The sequence below is a fragment of the Myotis nattereri genome (genome assembly GCF_964212035.1).
Source record: "Myotis nattereri genome assembly, chromosome: 11".
Taxonomy (NCBI): Eukaryota; Metazoa; Chordata; class Mammalia; order Chiroptera; family Vespertilionidae; genus Myotis; species Myotis nattereri.
Genome location: NC_138086.1, coordinates 63,050,454 through 63,076,418, shown reverse-complemented (window position 1 = coordinate 63,076,418; position 25,965 = coordinate 63,050,454).

Sequence of the window (25,965 nt, the reverse complement as noted above, 5' to 3'; positions counted from 1 at the left end):
CCAGAAAGAAGAGGAGCCAACATGGCTACAAGTTCCTCCAGTGCCAGCCAAGTAGTCCTGCAGCCACAGACAGTGCAGGGCTGGGCCAGAGTTGCTCCCAAACCGTCTGTGCCCAGAGCATGATACCTAAGCTGGGTCACCAATGTCTGACTGTCTGCTGATGTTTACTCAAAGTGCCTGAGTTGGCTGTAAAATTTGCATTTTAACATCCAGGGCTATATTCTTTCTTTGTTTTTGCTTCTGCAGCAATCTAGCACTGTCACAGGGAGACGTGGTAAAAGCCCATGGCTCAAAAGCTCACTGGCCCAGAGGGAAACCAAGTGCTCAAAGCTTTCTACACAGTCTACCTGCCAACTTGGCCTTAGAGAGCTCTAAGGCGTTCAGACCAGACATGTTTAAGGCTCAATAATATTTGACAGGACAAGCTTTTTTCTGGGAGAAAAGAAAGCCTAAAGCTGTAGTTTCCAAACCTTCCTATATATCAAAAAGCACCTGGAAGGCTTGTTAAAACACAGATTCCTGATCATCTCCTCTACAGTTTCTGACTCAATAGATCTGTGGCTTGAAATTTTGCATTTCTTACAAGTTCCAGGTCATACTGATGCTGCTGGTCTGGAATTCCACTTGGAGAATTATTTGCCTAGAATTATTACTTGACATTGGCTACACATTAGAATCCCCTGGAAAGTTTTGTTAACGAGTTGACGTCCATCTCCACCAAAGCCAATAATCCAAATTTCCGGGGATGTGAACTAGACACTAGGATTTTAAAAAACTTCCAGGTGACTCTCGTGTGGGAACCACTGGCCCCGGATCTTTGAGAGCCAAACCGTCTTTCTTAGTAACTTCTGATGGTTGAGCAGGGAAAGCATCCTGACATCTAACTTTTTCTGAAAGAAGAGAAATGTTTACAACATTTAGCTGCTCTAGACTTTAAAACAAAATAAACTATTGGTATCTCAAAGACAATAGCTTCCAAAACCTTAAAAAAAATTAAGAGCCAACCAAGAACAAGTTGTGATAAACAAATGTAATTGCTTTTTAGGAAGCAAATGGTTTAATTGGTGGACAGAATATATTAGAGTCATCGATAGTGTCGTTATCTAGGCTCCTGGCATCACATAACTTTATCCTTTAACTTAATGCATCATTATTCATCATCAACTTTTACTAATGTGGCTCAGCTAACTTAAAAGCCTGTTATTTCCCATTTTCAATCCAATGTAAATTTAATTTTCAACCAAGCCTTTAGCATGACAATTGTTACAATTTTCAGAAAGATGTTAGAGAATGGAGATAGATTCCAAACACTTCAGTCATGAGTTTAATGTCAAACTTCTAGTAACATTCTGAAATAAACAATTTTAAAGCCGGTGAACACTGATTGCTGGGAGCCAGTCTAGGTTCCCAAAATCAATCTTTCACCAAACCAGTCACATTTCCCTCTTTGACAGTTTTACAGGTTGGGGAAAAGAGGGGAATATCATAGACAAAAATATATCTTGATTTCAGCAAAGAATTTGACATCCTGTGGACAAGAATGACACAAATGACAGTAGAGTAGATTTGTTGCTGGTTGAATAACTTTACCCAAGGAATGTCAACTGCTTGATGAATCACTGCCTACCCAAAGGGCAATCACAATGGCAGATTCCCAAGTGCTATCTTTGGCTTCTCCAGTCCAAAATTTCAATGATGGATGAAGACACAAAAGACATGCTTATCAAAACTGCAGGTGTGACAAAGCTGGGAGAGAAGCCTAATTCATAAATGTCAAATGAACCAAGAGAGGCAAAGGATCCCAATAAACTAAAAGAACAGGCTGGCATGAATCAGAATAATCTTAATATGGATAAATGTAAAATCATTCATTTAAAAAATCAAATCCAAAAGTGTGGGAGTATGAGAGATTGAGATTAAAAATAGTTTTGTGAGGAAAAAAAATCTGAGACCCAGTAGACTGCAGACTTAATACAATCTACTGGGTCTCAGATCTCTTGAAAATCTATAAAAGCTAAACACTATCTCATAGATGAAATGCCCCTAGTCATTCAATTTCAGCAGGAACTCATCTGTGACCAGCAGGGGTCACAGATCTCAAGTTAAGAACTCTTGAATATAGAATTGGACCACCGTAAAAACTACTGCAAGCTACTAGTATGTGCTTTAACAAAAGTATAGTATCAAACAATGGAGATAATAACCCCAAAGGGCTCAGAACATCTTAACTATAGTCTTCAGTTTACAGTAGTTAACCAAACGTCAAAACTGAAATATACTTAAGGATGCAGGGTCTGGAAATGATGTTAAGAACATCTGAAGGAACCTGAGACACTTACTCTAAGAAAACAGGGGACACAATAGTAGTCTTCCAGAACCTAAAGACCACCACTTGTAAGAGGACAGACTTGTAACGCCCAGCAGCACTAAGCACCAGAAATACAATGCTGGTCACAGGTGGAATTTAAATTTTTCTAATCACCACATTTAAAAGTAAAAAGAAACAGGCGAAATTAATTTTAATAATATATCGTATTTAACCTAATATACCCAAAACAGTATTGTTTCAACAAGTAATCAATGTAGAATTTTTTCATATTGAATTTTTGAAGTATCATGTGGATTTTACATTTACAGCACATTTCGATTAGGACCAGCCACATTTCAAGTGTTGCATTGCCCAACATGACTAGTGGCTACCATATTGGACCGCAAAGGTCTATAGCTCTTCAGGGCAGAAGAGAACCAATTAATAAATGTAAAGAGGGGAAGAATTTTTTAATGAAACTGTCAAAAAATGGAACAGGTCTTCTTATAAAATGAGGAGGTTTCTGTCATTGGATTTGTTCTGAGACTAGATGACAACTTGTCAAGGGTTATTTAGGCATTTCTGCATAGGATCGGGGGTTGGGATGGATTATCCTGAAGTCCATTCGCATTCTGAAGCTATAATTCTATGACTGTCATGTTTGGGAATTAAGGTTGTTTAAACGGCCACCTTCATGATATTCTAGGACAAGTGTCCAGCCAGCCTTTCCTAAAAAGATCTTGCCAATGCATGGCAGGTCTCAGCAACGGAGCCAATTTGTCGCTACCTTTTCTGTCGTGGATCACAGCCTAAGTTTTCCATGAAGATGATCCATATGCTTGGCTCAGGCTTTGGCATGAGGCTGAGAGAGACTATTATCACATTACTGAGCTAAACTCAGTCTGGAAATAAATACCACACTCAAAACATGTGTCTAACACACACAACTAACTGCTGCACTCATCCAACCAGCTCACCTTTAGTTCCAGTTTTACATGAAGCTCATTAACAGAAAATTAAGTGTTTAGTTATGTTAAGGACACAAAAGTAATTCTCTGGATGGTATCCTGAGGTGCTATTCAAAAAGGGAAGCAGTCCACAAAGGAAGACCAGTGTCTGTGTTTAACCAGTCAGAGTCTCAGCTGTCACAGTGCAACCTCTAGAGATTGGCATCAGTATACAATCAGCCTGAACTAAACTGGATAAGAAAGCAATGTTTGAGGAGCCAATCCCAGGGTTTCAGTAATCCACATACAGATGCAGGCTGGAAGCTGGGAAAGGCATGGTAAGAAAGAGGATAAGACCTGGAGGCAGACCACCTGAGTTCAAGCCCCACTGGTGTCTCTCACTAGCTCTGTGGCCTTGGACAAGTGACCAGCGGTAACCTCTAACCACCCTTTTCACCTGTTGCTGCCAGTTATTTTAGTGTTTATAAAACTAAAAAGTCATACACAGAGTAAGAAACAAATGTAGGGTGGAGTTTGGTTCATTGATGACACTTTAAAAACATGACAGACAATTCTTTTTTTAAAAGTGCTTTTTCCTGAATGAATGTCTCTGAATATGTATATGATAACATTCATTATAGAAAATTTGGAAAATATATAAAGGTATTAAGAAGAAAAATTAAATGACCCATTATCTTACCACCCAGAGCAAACCACTTTTTTATGTTTATCACTTCTGTACACTTTTTAAAATAATGTGCATTATTTAAAAATGAAACATCAATTCTAATACACATCTAAGTTCCAAGATAACAAAGAGCAATGTTTTTATTCAAATCTCAAAATTAATGCCTTTTCTCCAACCATCCTGACTGCCATAGGAGGGATATCATGGGTCTTAACTTACTACATAGGAGAATAGAGAGCGGGTTCTAGCCTAGCACTTAACAGATAAAAGACTTTTAGAGTTAGATTCCCAATCCTGCATCTAACAAGAGGAGATGTGAGGAGATTAAAGCCCAGAGAACCAAATTGACTTTACTAAGACCACTCAACAGGACCTGGTATGACATTACCACACATAAGCTCCCTTCCACCTCACCACACTGATTCTTTTTTTAAAAAAAAATATATATATATTTTATTGATTTCAGAGAAGAATGGAGGGGGAGAGAGAGAGAAAGAGATAAAAACATTAATGATGAGAGAGAGTCCTTGATCAGCTGCCTCCTGCACATCCCCTACTGGGGATTGAGCCCACAACCTGGACATGTGCCCCGATCAGGAATTGAACTGCGACCTCAGGGTTCATAAGTCAATGCTCAACCACTGAGCCACACCAGCTGGGCCACACTGCTTCTTACAGCGTGATTCAACCTTACACATTCCAGCTAATTTAGCCCACTTTCTGCTGGGCATTTCTATATTTTAGAGATTACAATTACATGCTTAAATTTAATTTTTAAAATAGTTGCATGGTACTTTGTTTGATAATAGGAAATCCATTTATCCCACAAAGGAGACTTTATAAAGCTGTCTTTCCAAAGAAAAAATCTCAAGAGAATTCTCTTTGCTATGTGCAAAATACCCACTTAATTAACATGAACACTCATACTACCAGGGAATTAAAATGATTTATTCAAAGAACTTTATCATCATGCCTTAATATCAATCTATAATAAACATGAGAAATCAGGGAAGTAATACTATCACCCTAGCTAAATATATGCATCATAAATAATATTTGCACATTTAAGCAATTCATGAATCCTTCCTAAATAATGAGACTGTAACGCGGAGCTTTTGCTTTTCGATGGGAGAAAATACAGTGCTGTGCTTTAATTTGTGTTTTGCAAGGCTAACACTCCAAAGGGGCTTGGGGCGGAGGGGCTTTTCCCAGTTTATTTGGACTATTTGTCTCCAAATAAATAACTTAAAAATTACAGAGACACCTCCCCAAATGCAAAGAAGCTAAGTTGCTCAACCCCAGTCCTTAGTTCCCATGCTTCTATATTGCCTGCTGCATTGTATTATAATTTATCTGTTGTTTATTAGTAATGTATTTATCTGCCTTCCTTGAGGGCAGTTTGCTGTGAGGATGAACTAACAGTAAATGTAAGGCTCTTAGCACAGCTCCTGGCCCAGGGCAGGCGTGACCCAGTGTTACCCATTGTCATCATCAACTTTATTACAGACTTGAAATGCTCCCCACTGCCCAGAGCAGAGTCTGGCACACTCAAAATTAAGTGGGTCCTTGGAATACCTGTCTTAATCATCTAAGTACTGATCCATTAGAATTGCAAAATCTCAAAAGATTCTCCCTACCTTCTCAACCACTTTTATTAAGCATCATGATGAGAATGGGGTGTGCTAGATCAAGTCGTAGGCGCTGAGGTCATGAAGAAAGCCTGCCCTCCACAAGTTCATAGATGGATCCTGGGAAAACAAACGAGTACACTGTCTTAATACAGGTGTAAGGGAAGAAGTGCAGAAGCAGAGAGAAGGGACTTAAAACTTATCTAGAAGAGCAAAAAAGGCACTCTGTCCTGAATGTTGAAGATGGGGCACCTGTGGGAGGAGGGGTGCACCAAGTTCCAGAGGACAAGTAATGACAATGAGCCTTTTATTTTCTCTAATGAAAAGAGAAACAAGGTCACTTCCATGTGTGGCATCTGGAGAGGTCACTTCCACGTGTGACACTTTACCAGGCCCGGTGCTGCCTGCAGGGGGTGCTAAGGAGGGTATGGCTCAAAGCGCCCCCTGCAGGCTGGTTGCAGCTTCAGGCCTGGCCTCCCAGCACTGCTCTGTGGAAGGATTTGCTGCCACCCAGGTCCCTTTGTCTCTGCTGGTTTTCTGTTATCACTGTCTGCCACTTTCTTAACCTTTCTGCTCCTGCTTTTCTTTGTCCATCTTATCGTTTCTGTCTCTGGTCATTTCTTCCTTTTGCTTCTGGCTCTGCCCCAATCCCTTTGAAGTGCTTCTTTCCTCCATTCCCAGGCATCGAAGTTACCTTCAAGCTGTGGGTTCCTCAAACTCTTGGGGTTCCCATTTTCATCGCTGCTTCCTGCACACACACACACAAAAAAAATTTTTAATGTCTCTTTGCCACCAGAAAAGTGTTCATTTTCTTAATTCTGGGTTTGGCAAGGCTCGAGGTGCCAAAGAGCAATTTTGGAATAATTAAAGCCTTATGTAGGCAGCTCAGGGGGACTTTTTACGGCTAATAAATCCTATGAAATACTGTTAATTTAACTCCCCTAAATAGTTCTCAGAAACCACTGGAGCTGCAACTTAGATATGCACATGCATGTCCATTTTATCATTTACAAAGTACTTCTGCCTTACTCTACTTTTATTTAAGTATGAAATATAAGTTTCAATAATTTATTGAAAACACAATGCACATGATTCTAATTCAATTTTCCCTATTTCTACATATATAAAGAGGCTCGCACTTGTGGGCTAAAGCTTAGTGCCTTCACTTCCAATTCCTGAACTAACCAGAATGTCACTTTTATACCTCAAACACCTCACCTTTATGATGTGTTTTATAATTACCAAACTCTCACATACAAGATTTTATTTACTTCTTTCGACAGCTCTGTATTATTTTTTTCATTTTACAATTGACAAAATGAGGCAGAGAGATATTGAGTATTTTTCCCCAGGCTAACAGCTTAGTGTGAGCAGCAGCAGCCGCCTAAACACAGGATTGCTGAGGCTCAGGCTAGGCCCATGCTACTGCTGCCTTATATGTCACTAGAAGATAGACAGGCCTTGACCTTAAAGCTCTAGTTCCCTGTCCCATACTCCTCTAATGAGAAATGTAATTGCTTCTCCTTTCCATGCTTTCTTCTTCTAGTAATAGATGACTCCTCAACCATGATTAAACTAATGCAAAGATGTCATGATAATTCTCACTTCTAAATAAGGCCCTTACTATGAGCAAATAAATATAGTTAATGGATTTAACATTACTAGAAAAAAATAGCTTCTATGTTAATAAACTCTGTAAATGTTTTCTAGTGGAACAAAAGATGATACCCGCTGCCCTAGCCAGGTTCCACAGCAGCATAGCCTGAGATGGGGATTCATGCACACGTCATTTATTAAGGCATTGCTTCTAGGAGAAACTGATAAGAGGTGAAGTAGTTAGGACAGAGAAGGGGAAGGAGGTGGTGTCTGGTGAAGACTAGCTTTAGCCTGAACTTGTAGGGAGATCTGAAGACACAGAAGTCCTGCAAATGTGACAGGGCTCCCAGAGTCTGCCTCCCTTGGGATGAGGGAGCAGGCTTATGTTATCCCACCCCAGTCTGCTTCTGGCCATGAGATAGGCCAGTAAAAGGAATTCTAGGGGAACTCAACTGGGCAATAACAATAAGAATTCAACAATAAGAACAATAATTCAACAACTACCATTAGTTGAGTGTCTACTATATGATGGTCACTTACCTATATTATTTCCAGCTCTTAAAATAATCCTGCAAATTATTATTTCCATTTTAAATATGAAGAAACTAAGATATAAAGAGTGATGTTATTTGTTTGAGGTCATAGAGATGGACACTGGCAGTTCTGGGGTGAAATCCTTATTTGACTCCAAAGCCCATGACTGCTATTCTGTGATACCAGCTGTAGTTCTAGGTCAACACTCAACAGTGGGATGGATGGCAGTCAATATTCTTCCCTAAAAATATCACCGGTACAGGCTCCTGTTAAAAAAAAAAAAAAGAAAACCCTGCAAATTTCTGCATCCATTCAACAAATATGAATTGAGCACTTGTCATGTGTTTTGACATTGGGATACAGAAATAAGACAGCAAATATCTCTGTTTTCAGAGAGCTTACATACATAATAAAAGAAATAATCCCTTTCTAATAGCATACATGCTATACAAAATAGTATAATAGGATGGAGAGGAGGATAGTCAGAGAAGACCTCTAAAAGGAGTTTTTATGTAAGCCGATGTCTAAGGAAGGAAAATTAGATAGCAATAGGCCAGTCTTGGGGGAGAGAATTCTAGACTAAGGACACAGCACTTGCATGGACCAGAGAAAAAGGAAGCTTGGTGTGTTTAGGAAGAAGAGGGACAGTGGAGCTGGGCTTCAGTAAGCAAGGAAGACACAGACATAATAAAAAAAAGAAGTTTTTTAAAGGTAGGCAGGGTCCATACATTGCTGTAGACCCAGATAAAGAACTGAGACTATTTTTCATACAGTGTTTCAGGCAACAGAGTGCATGATCTGACTGGTACCTTTAAAAGACACTTTGGATTCCTTGTGGAAGCATGGATCCCTTGGATAAGGGGTGACAGAGTGAAAGCAGGGAGACCAGCAAAGGGGTATCGCAGTCCTCCAGGTAAGCCCTGATGGTGACATCTCTGGTCAGGGAGAGAACAGTGAGAATGACAAAGAAAATTGATGCTGGATTCTATCACAGAAGTAGTATCCATGGGTATATGAACTAATTGGGAGAAAAGGGGAGAAAAGTCCTAGCCAACTCATAGGAATTTATGTTTTTAGTGAAATTTTCTTTTTATATTAATACTTTTATGTCAAATTTTTTAATATTCAAAACTGATGTTATTTTCATCAAGTATAATCAAGTATATAGATAAATAACATAATGATAGCTGAATCTAAAAGAAATATATTAATTTGTAGAGCCATATAGTAAGAGGAATTTTTTAAAGTTTTATTTTCAATTTATATACATAATTTAGTTACAGAGAAGTGATAGAGTGATAAAGTATATTACATGGGGGAAATTTTTGTGCAGAAAATTGAATGAAAATATAAATTCAAATGGGAATAGGAACAATGTAAAATTTCTAATGGTTAAGTAAGTCTGTGTATTGTCTAAATGGTATCAAATTTCTATGGTGTTTAGATTCCATTGGGCACATTTAATAGCAGCAATATAACAGTTTCATTTTAAGATGTCAATATTTATAACATACTGGAAATTCTATCCCTAGAAACTATTTAAACTTATGAAAAAATATAGATGTCAACTCTAAAAGTGTTCAAAGGTCTACAAAATTTTACAAAATTCTTTTAGGGGCTATATGAGCAAAAATGTTTGAAAACAACACAAGTAAGCCAAGAGAAAAAAGGTTTCAAAAAGGGTGGTCAGCTGTGTCAAATGCTGCTGAGAGGTAAAATGAGAATACAATTGGACTGGCAACAGGCATTGACCATCTTGATTAGAGAAATTATGTACAGGTAAGGGACTGGAAACTTAGTTGGCGTAGTTTGAAGAGAGTATGGGAGATGAGGAAGTAGAGACTGTGAGTAAAGACAACTGTCAATAAATTTTGCCATGAAGGGGAGAAGAGAAAGAGAATAGTAGTTGGAAGGAGGGGTTCAAAGAATGGACAGGAATTCAGCAGGGAAAGGATACATTCACAGCCATGGGGGCTCAGTCCCCAAGCATCAGTCAGACTCCTTTGGGGTTCAAGAGCCCAAACTTAGGTCATTAGCCAATTTCCTTTGACTGTATCTAAACTGATCAAAAGAAAATTATGTGTTTGCCTACTTCTTGTCCTAACACCAAACACATATGCTGTGTGTTGCCATACTGTGCAGGGGGCGTGGGGGAGAGGTGAGGGACATGGAGAGCTGGATGTCCTCATGATGTCACTAATAATGGAAAAGACCAAGGTGTTTCCAGTCCTAGATTTCACTCTGAGATATGTGGCTACTCTACGGCTGTCATTCATGACATGTTGCCTCTTTTAATTGACCTAAAGTGATACATAGTGGCTGTTCCTAATGGTTACCTGATTTTATCCTTGGAAAAGAGTCTTAACTAACAAAATATCTTCACCCCTGGCATTAGAAATTATAAAATCTTTGCCTTTAACTGAACTCTTTAAATAAAATTAAAACTCTGTATACATGTGGTCTCATTTCATCATTAAAACAACCAGTGAAATAGTTACTACTGTTATCCCCACTTTACAGATGAGAAAACTGAGCCTCAGAGATGTGAACTTACAACTGTCTTCATCAGAGACTTAAAAATTTTATTTTTAAAAGATTTGCAAAGGTTGTTTATCCATTTTCTTTCTTATGCCTTTACTCAATAATCATGCAGATGGTAACTACCACCATGGGCACGTGTAAATACGTAATTTGACTTTACAGATGGATATTAAGTGCAGATCATGATATTTAACCTAAACTTGGAATAATTGCTAGTTCTGTCTGTTGAGGATAATGGACAAATACAAGAATTGCAATTCTGAATTTCTGTTTCAAAGACTCTTTTGTACCCTTATAAAAAATAGAAGTTCCTTAAATTTCAAACATACTTGAATTTTATAGGTTATATTTATAATGAGAAAATATATAGGTACAACATTCTTTGTAAACTTAAAAGCACCTGACAAAAATTAAACCACTGAACAAGTGTGATTTGTTATTAAGCTATTATTTTGAAACAGAAAGTAAAGCTCATTAGATTTATTTTTCCAAGCAGCCACACTTTGACCCATAGAAACAACCTAAAAACAATAGCTAGTGATTGTGCCCATTATTCTTCCTGTGCTAGTCACTAGCCAATGTCATTACTTGGCTGGATTACACCCAAATGAACACCAAATGTAAGTTTCTATCTATACAGATATTAATATACAGTCTGGCAAACACGGAAGTGGAAAAAAAAGGATAGCTTCAAATGTGTATTTTACAATAAATATACCATGTGCTTCTGAGAATTTGCTTAAATCAATATTTTAAGTCATATTGTTGCCCAGTTCTATTAGCCAAATGTAAAGGGTTCACCACAGGACAGAGCTAAAACACGTTGCTAATTTATGTTTATTGATAAGGACTTGGCTAGAGGAGGAAGATTCAGCTTTTACTCTGATAAAGAATGTGAGCTGTAAAACTTGGAACTGCTGCAGTGTTACTGGGGAAAATACAGGTGGAAGCTCTTCCTTATTTTGCTATCATCCAGGCTGCAAAGCCACGCCCTCTCCCAACTGACATAACACATACAGTCCTGTGGTTCTATTCACTGGGTCATTGACAGGTCAGTCATCAGTCAAGAGTTTTGTTTGTCACCAACAGAACCAACTCTGGGAATGTACTGGAAGGCTGTGGGAACACTTCCGGGTCCACCAGGAGCTGATGAACAGGCAATGGGAAAGACAGGAGCCCTGTGGAAGGGGAAGCAGACAGACCTGTAGCAGCACAAACCCTAAGGCCAGCACACTGCTGCATACTTTCATCACTTTTTCTTACAAGCAAGAATCAACATCCTAGAAGAGATTGATTGGCCAAGGTCAGTGTGCATGACCATTCCCTGGCTGTGAGGGGCAGGGGAGGAAGGAGATGGCCCCCTTCGCTTCCTTAGAGAGAAGCATCTGGATTTGTGTTCCCACCAAGACTTCACGTAATTAAGGAAAAGAAATTCTCAAAAGGAAACTGGTGCTCTAGAAGGGAGGGGATGAATACCAGGCAGCCAAAACTAGGTGAATATTTACTAATGTAAGTTTAGGAGGGATTGATAATTAAGGATTGCAAACAGGCAGGAAGAATTCTGGGGGAGCAGCCACAGGAACAGAACACTCAACACGAAATAGGCTTCCATGAGCACTTAACACATGCCAGGCCCTGGACTGTCATTTAATTGTGTTGTTTTATTCAATCTGGACAACTCTGTGCAATAGTGTTATTGCTATTATTTGTCTTGCCTTAAGACAAAAAAAAAAACCCACAAAAACAAACCTGAGAAAGATAAAGCAAGGTGGTTTTTTGTTTTTTTTTAACTTTGGCACTATTGACACTGGAGCCAGATAACTCTGTGGTGGGGCTATCCTGTGCCCTGTAGGATGTTCAGCAGCATCTCTGGCCTTTATCCACTGGCTGCTGGTAGCACTCCACCTCCCAATCATGAAAACCAAAAATGTCTTTAGACATTGCCAAATACAGGGGCAGGACAAAATTGCCCCTGGTTGAGAATGACTGAGATAAAAACATTTTCCCAACTCACATCATGTAAGGATTGCTCCTAGGCCCGACTAAAACCAGAACCTAAACTGTTAACACATTACAATTTACAAAGCATTCGCACAGGATTATTTCACTAGTGGCTGAGAATATTTCTGTGTGGAAAGACAGGCTGTCTTCCTATTTCCTGTGAGGAAATGGAGCTTCATGGAGTTTGTCACTTGCCTAAGATCTCTCAATTTTCAATTTGTCAAGCCACCACTCAAAAATCTCTTTTAGGTTCATTTGTAGTTTACTTTGGTTTTCTTACTTTTCTTCCAACCTATCATTTTATCCACTCTGCTACAGTTTTAGCAAACAATAGTTAATTTTAGGAATAATTTCCGTGATCAAATGTCAAAGAGCAATAGAAATTATCCTTGAATAACTAGGTTTCACTATTTCGAAATGAGTAGAAAGTCATATAGAGTGAAGAAAGGAAGGAGGAAAGGAGGAGAGAAAGAAGGGAAAATGAATTCCTCTGACTGCTCAAAGGTTTTATCCTCACTCTCAGCAAAATCAGGTCCCAAATAGATATCACAAGTCCCTTTGCATCCCTGCAGAAAAAGGGGGGAAGGTTCATTCCGGTGTAACCCCATCTCATGGTAACATGCTGAGGCATTGTTTTATTTCTGACTCAGAGGGAGGACTGACTCACAAATACCACTTCACCACTGAGCCTTTCACTGAAGGTCTCATGGACAAAACCAGGTCAAATGAGAGGCAGTTTGGAGAAAGAGATCAGATGAGCTCATGGCCCAGGGCAGAATGGCTGCAGATGTTTGGGAAGGAAAGACAATGGATAGAGGCCAGGGAAGGAATGACAGCTGGGATGTTCGTGACTTCAAGGCAAAACAAAACCCCTGGCTAATTGGGAACCAAGACAATGCCTAAAAAGAAAACAACAGCCTTGGTTAAGCACTAGCGCTCTCAGGCCTTGTCCCATCTGCTAGGAAGTGGGGATATCCAAGCAGTGATATCCAAGCACGACTAACGATTCTCATGCTCACTGTGCACCACCATCACTGGCCTGCCAACTGCAGGAGGCCATAGCAAGTCCGGGAGATAAGCAGCTGGCCCAGCCTTGGTGAAAGTGTGACTGTTGGGGTGGGAGTGGGACATGTGAGGGTTGTATGAGCAGGAGACCCAGGTTAAACAGCTTACAAGCTCGTCTTTTCTGCCTCCCTTATGTCATAACCCAGTGTGGAATAGCAGACAGAGCCAATGAAGGTAGGAGGCCATATTCAAGCCCCAGGTAAGACTCTCTGTCTCTAATTTCTTTTAGTTTCAGTTTCTTCATCTGTAAAACTAAATAACTGTACTGTTTCCCAGGGTTGTTGTGAGGACTAAATAAAGGTGTGTATGCAAAACACCTAGTATAATGCATAACATACCGTAGGCGCTCAATAAAGGCTATCAGCTTCCAAACACCCAAGCTCTTTCCTCCACACTGGCCTCCCCTGCTGCTATGAATCAGCATAGACTGAATGCAGTTATGTGAGTTTAAACTCTGCTCCCCCACCCTCCTCAGCTCATAACTCTCCAAAATGCCCCCTCCTTTTACTTTTCCTTCTGTTCATGCTGCAGCCACTTCCGAGAATTCTTCAATGAAAGCTATGACTTAAATAGAGTGGCACTAAATGCTATTCCAAGCATTTGCTTCCATAATGAACTCATGGCACAACACTGTATTTACTCAGTTCTTGTCATACACAAATTAATTCCAATGCATCCACTCCTTGACTTCCAAGAGTGTTTTCCAACTGACACACATTCATGCAAACGAAGTCATACATCTCTAAACTGGAGAGATAAAAACTTAGAAAAAGAAATGAAGGATTTGGGGTAGTATTTTTTCTTTAATTTTTAATTGATTAGATGAAAAAAGATCCCAGGGGGGGAATGCTCTTTAAAAAATCCAGGTTAACAGAATTTTAACCAATGGCTACAAATAGCAAAATTCTAAGTACTTCATACAAATACTTAATTTACTATACCTCCCTTCCTCTCTACAAGTTAGATGGCCAGGCCCAACTTTATTTTCTCTTAGTAAAGATTTCTGCTCTAAAAAAAAAAAGAAAAGAAAAGAAAGATAGGAAACTCTGAAATCCATTCAAATTAAATTGTAAAAAGCTTGTAGACACTGAACACTACTCTTGGAGGAAGCTGCTTTTCAAACAAGAATCTAGACTCATGCTGAAGAAAGTGTGTAGACATCAAAAAGTGAGATTTAGGAGAAAGGAACCAGCAGGGTTCCTTCCCACTACCCTGCCCTAAAGATGAAGAAATTCTTCCATTTAGGATCTGCTTGTTGGCCTACACCAAGTAACTCTTTTTGTGGTTTTAACAATGGATTTAGGGAAAGAAGTATGAAGAAAATGTGCCTGTCCTGGGGCCCCGGGGAGGTTTGCCTTACAGTCTACAAAACAGCTTTCTTCCTTGACCATAACAAGTAAACAGAGCTGTCTATGTGTCCATGCCCCCTTCTTTATGATAAGAACATTCTTTACCTCCAGGAATGGAGACACATCACAGGCCCCTTTGCAGCTAGATATGGCCATGGGATTGGGACTCAGCTCTGGCCAATGACAAGTGTCATGTGGCAGCTTCCAAGAACATAATAAAAAAGCAGTGTCCTTGTCAGTCTTCTCATCCTATTGCTGGACCACAGTGCTCACCATGGTTGACCCTGGGGCTGCACAATCCATGATGAAGCAGCACAGTAGAGAGAGCGTATTCCCCTCCCCAAATCCATGAGCACCAGAGCTCCCTCAACATCTGCCTGTACTTTTACATGATACGGAAAGGAACGTCTATCTCATCCAAGCTGTTATTTCAGGGTTTTCTCTTACTTTCAGCTGAATGTAAGCTTAAGACAAAAGGTGAATGTAGTTTAATCCCCCAAGTCTATCCATTGCCTCTTGGGTTTATTTGTGCTCTAGTTTGGCTCATACCTGGTAGGCCAGCCTGGGTAAAGTCAAACCATTGCCCAAAATGATGGCATAAAATACAGTCTATTTCTAAGCTGAGAGAGCCTTGTGCACATATCCATGTATGCACACACATGTTTATAATATATACACACTTTTCATTGAGATAGCAGCTGCCTAGGTGGAAAGCCCTCTTTCCAGCATGCCACATCTGGGTAAACTTCAAGAGCCAATTGCCTTTTTCACTTTGTCAAGGAGTAGAAAATGACTCATTGTATCTAAATGGGCTTAAGTGCCCCCTGATTTATTTACCTATCTGCATTCAATTAGAAAAGTGCCATTATTTTCTATTTATTTATAGACGTCATTTTGGTTATGCCGGAGCTTTACTGTATGTTGTTCACTTCCCCAAGCAGAGAGGCGTGTTTACAAAGCCCTTACCCGTAATTAGTGTCACTCAGCGGAACAAGGCACCTCTGTTTGGTACCTGCCACAGCTGTCATGCTCTCTTCAGAATTTATTGCACTGATGGGCGACTTGAGTCACCCAGTTCTTCAGAGAGCGGCAGAAAAGTGTTATTGCAGTGGGCCTGGTGCTCGGGGCAGCCCTATCAGGTGTTACCCTGTGACAGCCCAAGCTCAGAGAGCGCTTCCTCCATCACATTGCCAGTTAATTACCCTGTTCTTTCCAATAGTTCCATGTCATGAAAACGTGGCATGCAGTCCATTCAGATTAGCTTTATCCTGCCAGGTGGTGGCAGACATCAGACAACATGTTAATCAGTAGACTTGGCTTGGGTACTCCATACATGTGACTACCGTGGGCCATGTTTAAGTGGTGGGGGTAGGAGAAGGGAAAACATTTTTATGGGTATATATTTCATTAGAATGCCAATAAGGGTGCTATGTCTGTTTGAAAAAAATATAATATGCCCCACTGCTGTGTTTAATTTTTCTTTAGTACACTTTTCTACAAACATAAATTGCTTTGAGGAAAAGCAAGTTGTAAGTAATATTTTTCTCCAAACATGAAGCCTTTTTTAAACTTCAAGGTACATTTTTCAAAAATTGTTGTGATCCTCTGTACTATTGCTCTTGGTATCTTTACTCTAGTCACAGGCCAAATGGACTTTATTTCAACGCCATGCCATGAGTGTGCAGGAAGAAATGAAGCCATGGCTGAAGGAATTCACTAGGCCATCTCTGCACCTGCCAGAGCAGGTGCTGCATTGCACATGCACATTTTATCCCAAAGGGAGCAAAAGCTTCACAGAGCTCTGCCTTCTAACCCACCAGTATAATAGGGTGCACTCTAGTAACTTTCAGAATTCAAACAGTGTACACACGATCAAAATGAAATAGAGAGGTAAAAATCTCTTGTATTGGATGAATACAGGCCACTTTCCCAGGGATGCATTTTGCTGTGGGTAACAGAAGAGGCCACCAATACTGATGTAAGTCATGGGCACCATCACTGCTTGCTGAATAAGACATTAGGAGTAGCTAGAACCCATTGGTTTGAAGAAAGTGTGATTTCATCAGAAATGCAAGCCTTTCCATCCTTCTGCTCCATGTAAGCATCCCTCCTTAAGCATGTACTTCAAGGTCAAAAGATGGCTCCAGGTACCAGGAGACTTCCTAATGTGTCTCTTCTGTTAACAAAGTTAAACTCCTTCCCAGAAGCCCGTGGACAAACAGAATCACATAACCACCCCTAGGTGAATGGCTAGGAAAGCAAGTATCTGGATTTTTCGTCTCTAAAGTGGAATGTGTATAAAGAAGGGATTGGGAATGGCTCATGAGTCAACCAAAAAGTCAGCCAAATGGAGACCCCAGGTAATGCAGTAAAGGGGGTCACTTGAATTAGCTAGATAGTGGCCTTCCTCCTCCACTTAGCTTAGACTTGTAATACAGCCTTAGTACTCCAAGAACCTGCTCTTCACCCTGCAATCAGAGATATCTTGCTAAAAGTTTATTCTGATAAAGTCCATCTTCTGCTAAACATTTTTAATCACTCCCTATGGATCACAGAATATAGTTCAAATTCCTTAATCATGTCTTTAATGGTTCACTCCTTTTTACCTCTAGAGCAGGGGTTCTCAATCTTCCTAATGCCGTGATCCTTTAATACAGTTCCTCATGTTGTGGTGACCCCCAACAATAACATTATTTTCGTTGCTACTTCATAACTGTAATTTTGCTACTGTTATGAATCGTAATGTAAATATCTAATATGCAGGATGTATTTTCATTGTTACAAATTAAACATAATTAAAGCACAGTGATTAATCACAAAAACAATATGTAATTACGTATGTGTTTTCCGATGGTCTTAGGCGACCCCTATGAAAGGGTCGTTCGACCCCCAAAGGGGTCTCGACCCACAGGCTGAGAACCACTGCTCTAGAGCCTCGTCTCTCAAAAACACCACCCTTTGTGCTTGACACAGGTACTCTGAACTACTTTCAGTTTTCCAATCGCATCCTCTTCTCTCATTTTTGTATGCTCCTCTCCCTACCTTCAACACTTTATCTCTCTCTCTCTCTCTCTCTCTCTCTCTCTCTCTCTCTCTCACACACACACACACACACACATACACACACACACACACACACACGCCTTTTTTCACCTGGCTAATCTTTTCTTTTTTAAATGAGATATGATTGACCTGTGACATTATATTAGTTTCAGGTGTACAACATAATGATTTGATATATGCATATACTGTGAAATTATCACCTCAATAAATCTAGTTAACTTCCATCACCATACAGTTATAATTCTTTTCTTGTGATGAGAACTTTTAAGATCTATTCTCTTAGCAACTTTTAAATATACAATACAGTTTTATTAACTACAGTCACTACTCTGCATAATGCATCCCCAGGACTTATTTATTTTATATGGTTCATCTTTCTTGCTCTTCAGATCTCAGTAGAGTTAATGTAACTCACTTCCTCTGGGAAATTATTCTTCACTCCAAGGCCAAGTTCCTTGCCCCTCCCATAGACTATCCCAGAATCTTATACTTTTCTATCAGGCTATGGGTTCCAGCACAGGACCCCAGGGAGAAAAAAGAGACAGTTCTAAGGGAAAGAATTACTATGAGGAAAATAAAATTAAAAAAAAAAACAATTTTTATCTATTTCTTTCATGTAAACTGACTCCAAGGCCCCAAAGTTAGGAAGGTGTTTGCCATGGTCAACCAGTTTAGTGCAGTGGATGAGAACATGTGCTGGAAAGTCAAACTGCCTCAGTTCAAAGCCCAGCTTCACCACTTTTTAACAGAGAAATGCTGGGTACGTTACTCAACCTTTCTTAGTTTCAATTTCATTGTCTATAAAATGGAGATAATGGTAGCACCTACCTGGAACAGATGTGATTGGTTGACTACTCAACATCTGCTCTCCACTTACCATGAGACCCTCCTAAAAAAGGCAAAAGATGGCTCTGAAGAAAATGAGACACGAAGAAAAGTGAGCCCCTCTGCTTCCTCTGGGGGTTGACATAGCGAATACAACCTTTGAAATTGTGGCAGTCATCCTGTGGCCCTAAAGGGTACCAACCTAAGACAAAGTCACAGGCTGAGAATAGCTGAGTAAAAGGACAGAAAACTATTCAGGTTCTTAATGGTGTCAAATGATAAATCTACCAGTTTCGAAGCTGGTCTCCCTTTAGATCTCTTATCTCTACAGACAATTCATTTCTTTATCACTTAAGTCATTTCTAGTTTGTATTGTTCATACTTACAATTGAAAAAAATCTTAGGTAATACGCTTCCTCTGAAGACTGTGAGAATAAAAAGAATTAATGCTTGTAAAGAGCTCTGTGCAAGACCTGGCCCAGAGGAAGCCCTTGAAACGTGATGTCAATCATCATTATCAACCAGAGGACTCTTCTGGGGCAATGAAGAGAGGTTGTTTCCAGTGCAGTTCAGGCCAGTACAGACAGTTGTAGAGGATAAGTTCCTCATAGGAAGGGACCTTGCCTGGGTAAAACTCACTGATTTCCATCATCATCCAGGCCACTGCCTAAGACTCTATTAAGAATAATTAGAATGATTTCTGGTTGTAATAGTCTCAAAAGCCCTGCGACTGTCAAATGATAGGAGAATATGAAGCTTCAACTCATGTCTATTCATTTAAAAGAAAAAATTAAGGGAACTAAACTCAGACACTTTAAAACTAGCAATTATAACTAGTTGCATGTGGTTGCCATGAATGGCCCAGTTTTCTAAGCTGTTTGATTTATTTGGGGGAATGTTAATTTACATTTGTCCCTTTCACTCATCACTATCCCTTTATTACCAAACTTTGTTACTCTGGACTATAAATTCCTCCATAGCATATGGACCACATAACTTTCATGGATACCTAATTAACAGGGATTTTTTTCCTAAACTGTAATTATAACAAAATATGGTACATTTAGCTTAATTTTCAATTTAATGCTTGAAGGTGCATAGGAAATTTAGCTCCGTGGCTAAGAGATGGGGAAAGTTGCCATGTATACACTCAATTCTAAAGCCTGGATCTGGGAAACAGATGTTCGTAGGAGCAAAAGAGAGATGAGGATAATGAAAAAGTGTATATGAAATGATATCAATGATTAAAGGCCAGGATGTAGTTCATGCTCATTAATAGACAAGGAGAAAGGCATAGGAAAGGGAAATCTCAAAGTTATCAAAGAACATAAAAGACACTTCATTCTTGGCACAGGCAGCCTGCCTTCTTCCTGGCTCCTTCACAAACATCTTTCTGCCTCCTTTGTGCAGCCCAGCAGTGTGGACCCGCAACCACTGGATGTGTGTCCTGAATAGGAACTAACTCCTATGAGTGGGAGGGGACATGGAACACATTGGAAAACCTAATATTAGTAACCATATAGGCCTATGAGTGGTTTTCTAGGAGATGTGTTTCATGAAAATATTCAGGAGCATGGAAGCTATTCAAGAAAATCATAGATTACCAAGAATAAATCACAAATGCCTTCTGCACTCATGCATAGGTTCAGTTCCCACTTCTCCCTGCCACCCCAGCCACTCATCACAGCTAGCTTTTAATTTGTTTGATCAGAGATGTATAGAATGTGCCTTTGGATTGTATTTTACTTTTCTCATTGTATGAAGGTGTGTAATGGAAATTCAGGAAGAGCTCAAAATCCATGGTGCTGACTCTTTATGTCATGTGTGTCTATGTGTCATAATTGACACAAAGTCCAACTGAAAGGGGAAATGTATTGGTTTACATGATTGAAAAGTCATGTGATTATGACTTCAGGTGAGGCTTGATCTAGCAGCTCAAACAGTACCACCAATAATCTGGCTTCTCTCCATTTTTCTGCTCTCCCATCTGCAGTATGCCTTTACCCTGAGCTCCCCTGTGCTCTTCTCCCTGCCTCACCCCTGAAACCAAGGACTCTCCCTGGGATCACACAATGAATAACTGTCTCCATTCTTACACACTCACCCAAGTAATCTAATAAATTCCATGGAAGAGAAAAAGAAATCTCTCAGAAATTATAGTAAAGGTTTTCTCCCATTTCAGTAGATATCACTGCATAAATGGCCTCTCCCTGAAGCAATATGGTGGCTAGAGGAAAAGACAGAGTGGTTGGCTTAATTAAGCCAATTAGGACTCTACCATGAAATTTTAAGGGAGTTAAAATTCTACCCACCCTTCATGGTAAAAATGGAGGAAGGAAGCTTTTCCAAAGGAAATTTGAAGGACTGTAAAACAGGTAGAAAAGTAGCATGTGCTGAGCAGTAAGCAATAACACTATGTCTACCTAGGCAGCTTGCCCTAAATGAGTGGGCACTCTGGCTCTTCTGAGGAATGGAACACTTTGGAGGGTGGCAGGTGAGAAGACAGTGAATTACCCTTAAATAGATGTAATATGGATATTATAGGGATATGGCTACATTTCCTAAGTATACCCCTTAGGTTAACCTTTCCTTTTGTAATTCTGAAGGACAAAATCAGTACTTTGTCCCGCCTCCCACTGATGATGGCTGAATGCCTATATCACAGGAGAAATTCAAGGTGTTAACTTTCCTTTCTTCTTGCCTCTGTGTAACACCCAGTGTATGAATAAAAAGGCCTCAAAGCTACAGCAAGCATTTCAACAAGTAATTCACCTGCAAATAAAATAAGAATTGACCATTTTGGGATGGACATCACCACTCCTTCCCCCAGAGCTACACAAAAGACAGAGCTATTTCTCCAGTGTTTACAGAGTATGCCACATAGTAGAGGTGAATAAATATTTGAACAAATATTTCCTTGGCTGAATGAAGGATTGAATAAGGTACACACACAAGTATAAAAGTAAAAAGGGAAATGGTCACAACCCAAGCTATACATTATCTCCTGGCGTCCCCCCCATCACTGGAGCTAATGTCCCTAGTCAAGCAGATGACCACTCATACTGACATGGCTTTAAAAATATATTTAAGTCCTACTGGGCCAACTGTGGGCCCCCTTTCTCAATTGGTGCATAGGGCATAACTTGGAGCAAAAGCAAAATTAAACAAGTTCACACCTCTCCTATTGGCCCTTTCTCCTAAATTCAATGCCAAGGCTTACAGCCCTCTTTCCCTTTCCCACTACAAAAGGACTCTAGGTTGACTGGGGATGGGGAAAATTTGGATCAGAAAAACCTGTAAAACCCATTAATTTTTAAGTGTAGTTCCAATAAGTTGCTAATTTGACTTGAAAATTAGAGGAAGGTAGGAATAAAAGATCATTCCATCCATCTAAGCTTCTTCAGGTAAAGGGCAAATTAGGAGCAAACATTAGAATTAGTGGGAGGCACTCCTTTGTATATATTTTCATTTCACTTCTAAGGTTATAACCACTATCAGACTACCCTGCTGAGAGCTCGCAAAGCTTCAGAATTACAGAACAATCAAGCTGCTGCTCTCTGCCCAGCCGTCGTGGATGTGCTGTGGACTGTCTTCATTTAGCACAGTTATTGCCACCCCAGAGCCTGGGATTACGGAGCCGACAAGAAACCGACAAGGTCCACTGCAATGAGTTGGTAAGCCTGCACCTGGCAACGTTTGTCTGTGGAATTCAGTTTCCTACATGGCATGTCTTTCCCCAGCACTAATACTATCATTTAAGAAACGAGAACAAGAGCTAGGGCCAAAGTCAGGATTGGTTATGCCATAAATAACCTCATGTTCGAAGCAATTTATGCAGCTGCCTGGTGAGCCAGGCCCGAGAGGCTGGCACACAAAGCTGCCATATGTATGGCCCATTTGGGGAGTGCTTTGTGCACGGAATGTGGCTATTGGCACAACTTTGTTCTGTACCTGGACAGGCTTGAATTGCTGTCTCACTGCCAGGAAACCTAGCAGACCTTTGGGAACCTGTTAGGAAAAAGGCCATATATTTCATATGACTTGTGAATGGAAAGATGGATGCTGTCAGCAAGTCATTTTTTGCTGCCAGATTGGGCATAAGATGAGCATACTGAGGGCTTAAGTTGTACAGAAACACCTTTTTCATAGACTCTATTAAGTAATAGCTAACAATAATAATAACTTACATGTACTGAGTGTCTACTATGGGCCAGGTAGTATGCTGAGCATTTTAGATGTCTTATTTCTAACTCTTGCCACTACCATGCAAGGTGAGTGTGTGTGTGTGTGTGTGTGTGAGAGAGAGAGAGAGAGATCTATATATATAAAAGCCTAATATGCTAAGTGCTCAACCAGTCGGTCAACCAGTCACTATGACATGCACTGACCACCAGGAGGCAGACCCTCTGACCAGTAGGTTAGTTTGCTGCTGTGGTCTGGCAGATTGGGACTCGGTGAGATGGGCTGGACATGCCCTGGAGCCCTCCCATGGTCCTTCCCTGGCTGGCCACCCCTATTAGCCCCAATCGAGACTGGGCAAGATGCCCCTGGTTAGCCCCGATCATCGGCCAGGTCGAGGGACCCCCATCCATGCACAAATTCATGCAACAGGCCTCTAGTCATTTCATAAACAAGGAATATGACGTTCAGAAGACTTTATTAAGGCTCGCAATGTGCCAGCGATCAGATGCAGACCCAGTTTTCTTCAGCTCCCAAACTCTCGTTTTCTCCTGAGTCACACTGTCTCCTGCCATGCCTGCCTTCGCCCGTGTGGAATAAGACGCCACACAAATAACGAGTGAGCCCATGCGCACCCAGCCTGACTGACCAGTGGGAGTGCTCGGATGAATAACACATGCATCTCAGCACATGGACATAGCCTAGGCCCAGCCAAGGACAGCATTCATCGCCCTCACCTGGGAAGCCTCTCCACACAACTTCCCAGCCCAGAGCTCTATGACCAGAACACGATTTTCAAAGTAGGGGGTCGCGGACGGCTGGGAACACAACACTCTTTCAATGATACTAGTCTTCCCCAGCAGGATGGAGGGCTCTGCTGACAAATGGTTTGAATTACAGGGAATTTGAATGCTCTCTCTTTTCTTGGACAGAGTCGATGCAATTATGAAATAACCCTGTTTTGGACGTGTGTTGTCCATATGCCGCTACAGCTGAGTCTTTTCACGAATAGCAGACTCCTGACCATTTCATGCGGAGTCACACCCCCATGTGAGAAATGGACATCCAGAATCCGTGAAAGGATTCAAAAGTGAAATTAATGCCATTGCATTCAAAATTCAAGCTATTGAAATCTAGACAGTCCGAATTGGGGGCGGGGACAAGTTAATATTATTTAGAAAAGAAACACCAGCTGTTTAATGATACATTAGGCATTAGAAAAATCTCCTAATTTGCCAAGATGAGCTAAATGTTGTGACATTAAATGCTGACATTGAAGCATGCTCTCATACGAGTTCCCCAGTGCTTACTCACTTCACTTTTTAAAGGGGAAAGTTTTTGTGGTATTAATAACTTTTTTGTTGGACTCAATCTAAACAATTTTTCCATTCTTCCTGCCTTCCCAATGGTATTCAATCAAAGACCACTTTGAGCTATGTGGGGAAGGAATAAGTCTTTCTAAAAATTAATTAATCAATTTAAAAAATCTCATGCTCTGGTCATAAAACACAAAATGGCTGGAACAGCACACTGGAAATATCACACATGAAAAATAATATTAATGTAGGCCTAAGAAACAAAATTGTATCAATGCTGTCACACATCTTAAAATTAAATTGCATATTTGCACATTATGAGTATTTGACTGTTTGCATATTTTGGGGGATAATGAGCCTTAGTGTCATGATGCACAAGATTTGTAGAATTAACAGAGAAAAATGTCCCACAGGTACCCACAGAGAGGGGAAATATGCAAACAGTCTTAGCAAGGTCCTCCTATTCTTTCATACTCCCTCCTTCACCCTGGCCTCCCTTCCACTAATCCAGTGGGAGTTAATATAATATTTTGTCTTCCCTTTTATGTTGATCAAAGTTCAAATGTCCCAGTAGGATCATTCATAGCCACTGGGCACTCATGTTCCCAAAGTAATACTTTGGGTGGATACTGTGATGCGCCCCCAACCCAGATCCCCTTTCAGGAAGGAAGGACCCACTCCCTGAGCTAAAAGATGGCCCTCAGCTGATAGCCACCTTTGAGAATTGCTTCTGTTGAAGAAAAGTGGCCAAAAGTCACCCTTCCAGCAGCAGCCCCATCTAATGACTGATAAATGTGGGAACATAAAAGTCTGACCCCCCTCATTGCTAAGAGGCTGTTGGATCCACCATATACAAGTCACTATATTCTTGGGGATAATTCAGTTTAAAACAACAACCATTTATTAGGCACCCCTTAAGTTTCACATCAGACACTGTACTAAGTATTACAGAGAAGACACAACAGTAAGGTATAAGCCCTGTCTTGAATGGGCCAAACAAAGCCAGTAGAATCTGATAGAGGTATTGTCTGGGAGGTGAATAATGGAAGACAAGATATCCACCATAATTAATATCAACCAGCAGGGAAGCCTTTTGAGATGAGAGCCAGAATTCTATCTCTCGCCTTGCACTAGTCAACACAGCAATCCTAACACAGAAGAAAATATAAATATCTGATTATTAGGTGTGAATGGAGTACAAAGCATAGTTCCAGAATTATCTCTGTGAGTTAAAATAATAGGAGAAAAATCCATTTTTCCCAATAATAAATGTAAAATCTTAAAGTCTTAAAAGTTTAAACTAAGTAAAAATCAATAGCATAAGAGAAAGATGTTTATGCTATGAGCTTAACAGCAGAAACAAGATCATGCCTAAGCTTCGATTATGATTAGGTAAGAATCCCACATAAACTTCATTGTAAATATATATAATCCATTACTCAAACACAGTGAGGAGCACTCCATTTCATAACCATTCAGGTTAAGAGACTTAGCGGTTTTAGCTAATTACAGGGTCAAAAGAAGATAGCAATGTGCTACCAACAGAAGGTAGCAACTACCTCACAAAGCTAATGAAATCATTCGCCACATTAAAATAAGTGGAAGGTTCAAGTCAAAAGCATTATTAGTTCCCCTATATTGGTGTGGCCCAGATTTACAGTTTCTTTTGTCGACATGGCCATTTCATTGCTTCTATCAATAGATTGGTCAAATAAATTATAATAATCCACACAATGGGAACCAGGTAGCTATTAAAACAATGATGTGTAGCTTCATTTATTGACATGGAGGGATGCCCATTACATGCTATTCAATGAGGGGGAAAGCAAATCACAGAAGAACCTATATAATAGTATCCAGTTTTATATAAAATCATGCATGTCAATATTTTTTAACATTTCTGCATTTTTAAAATGCATGTTTCT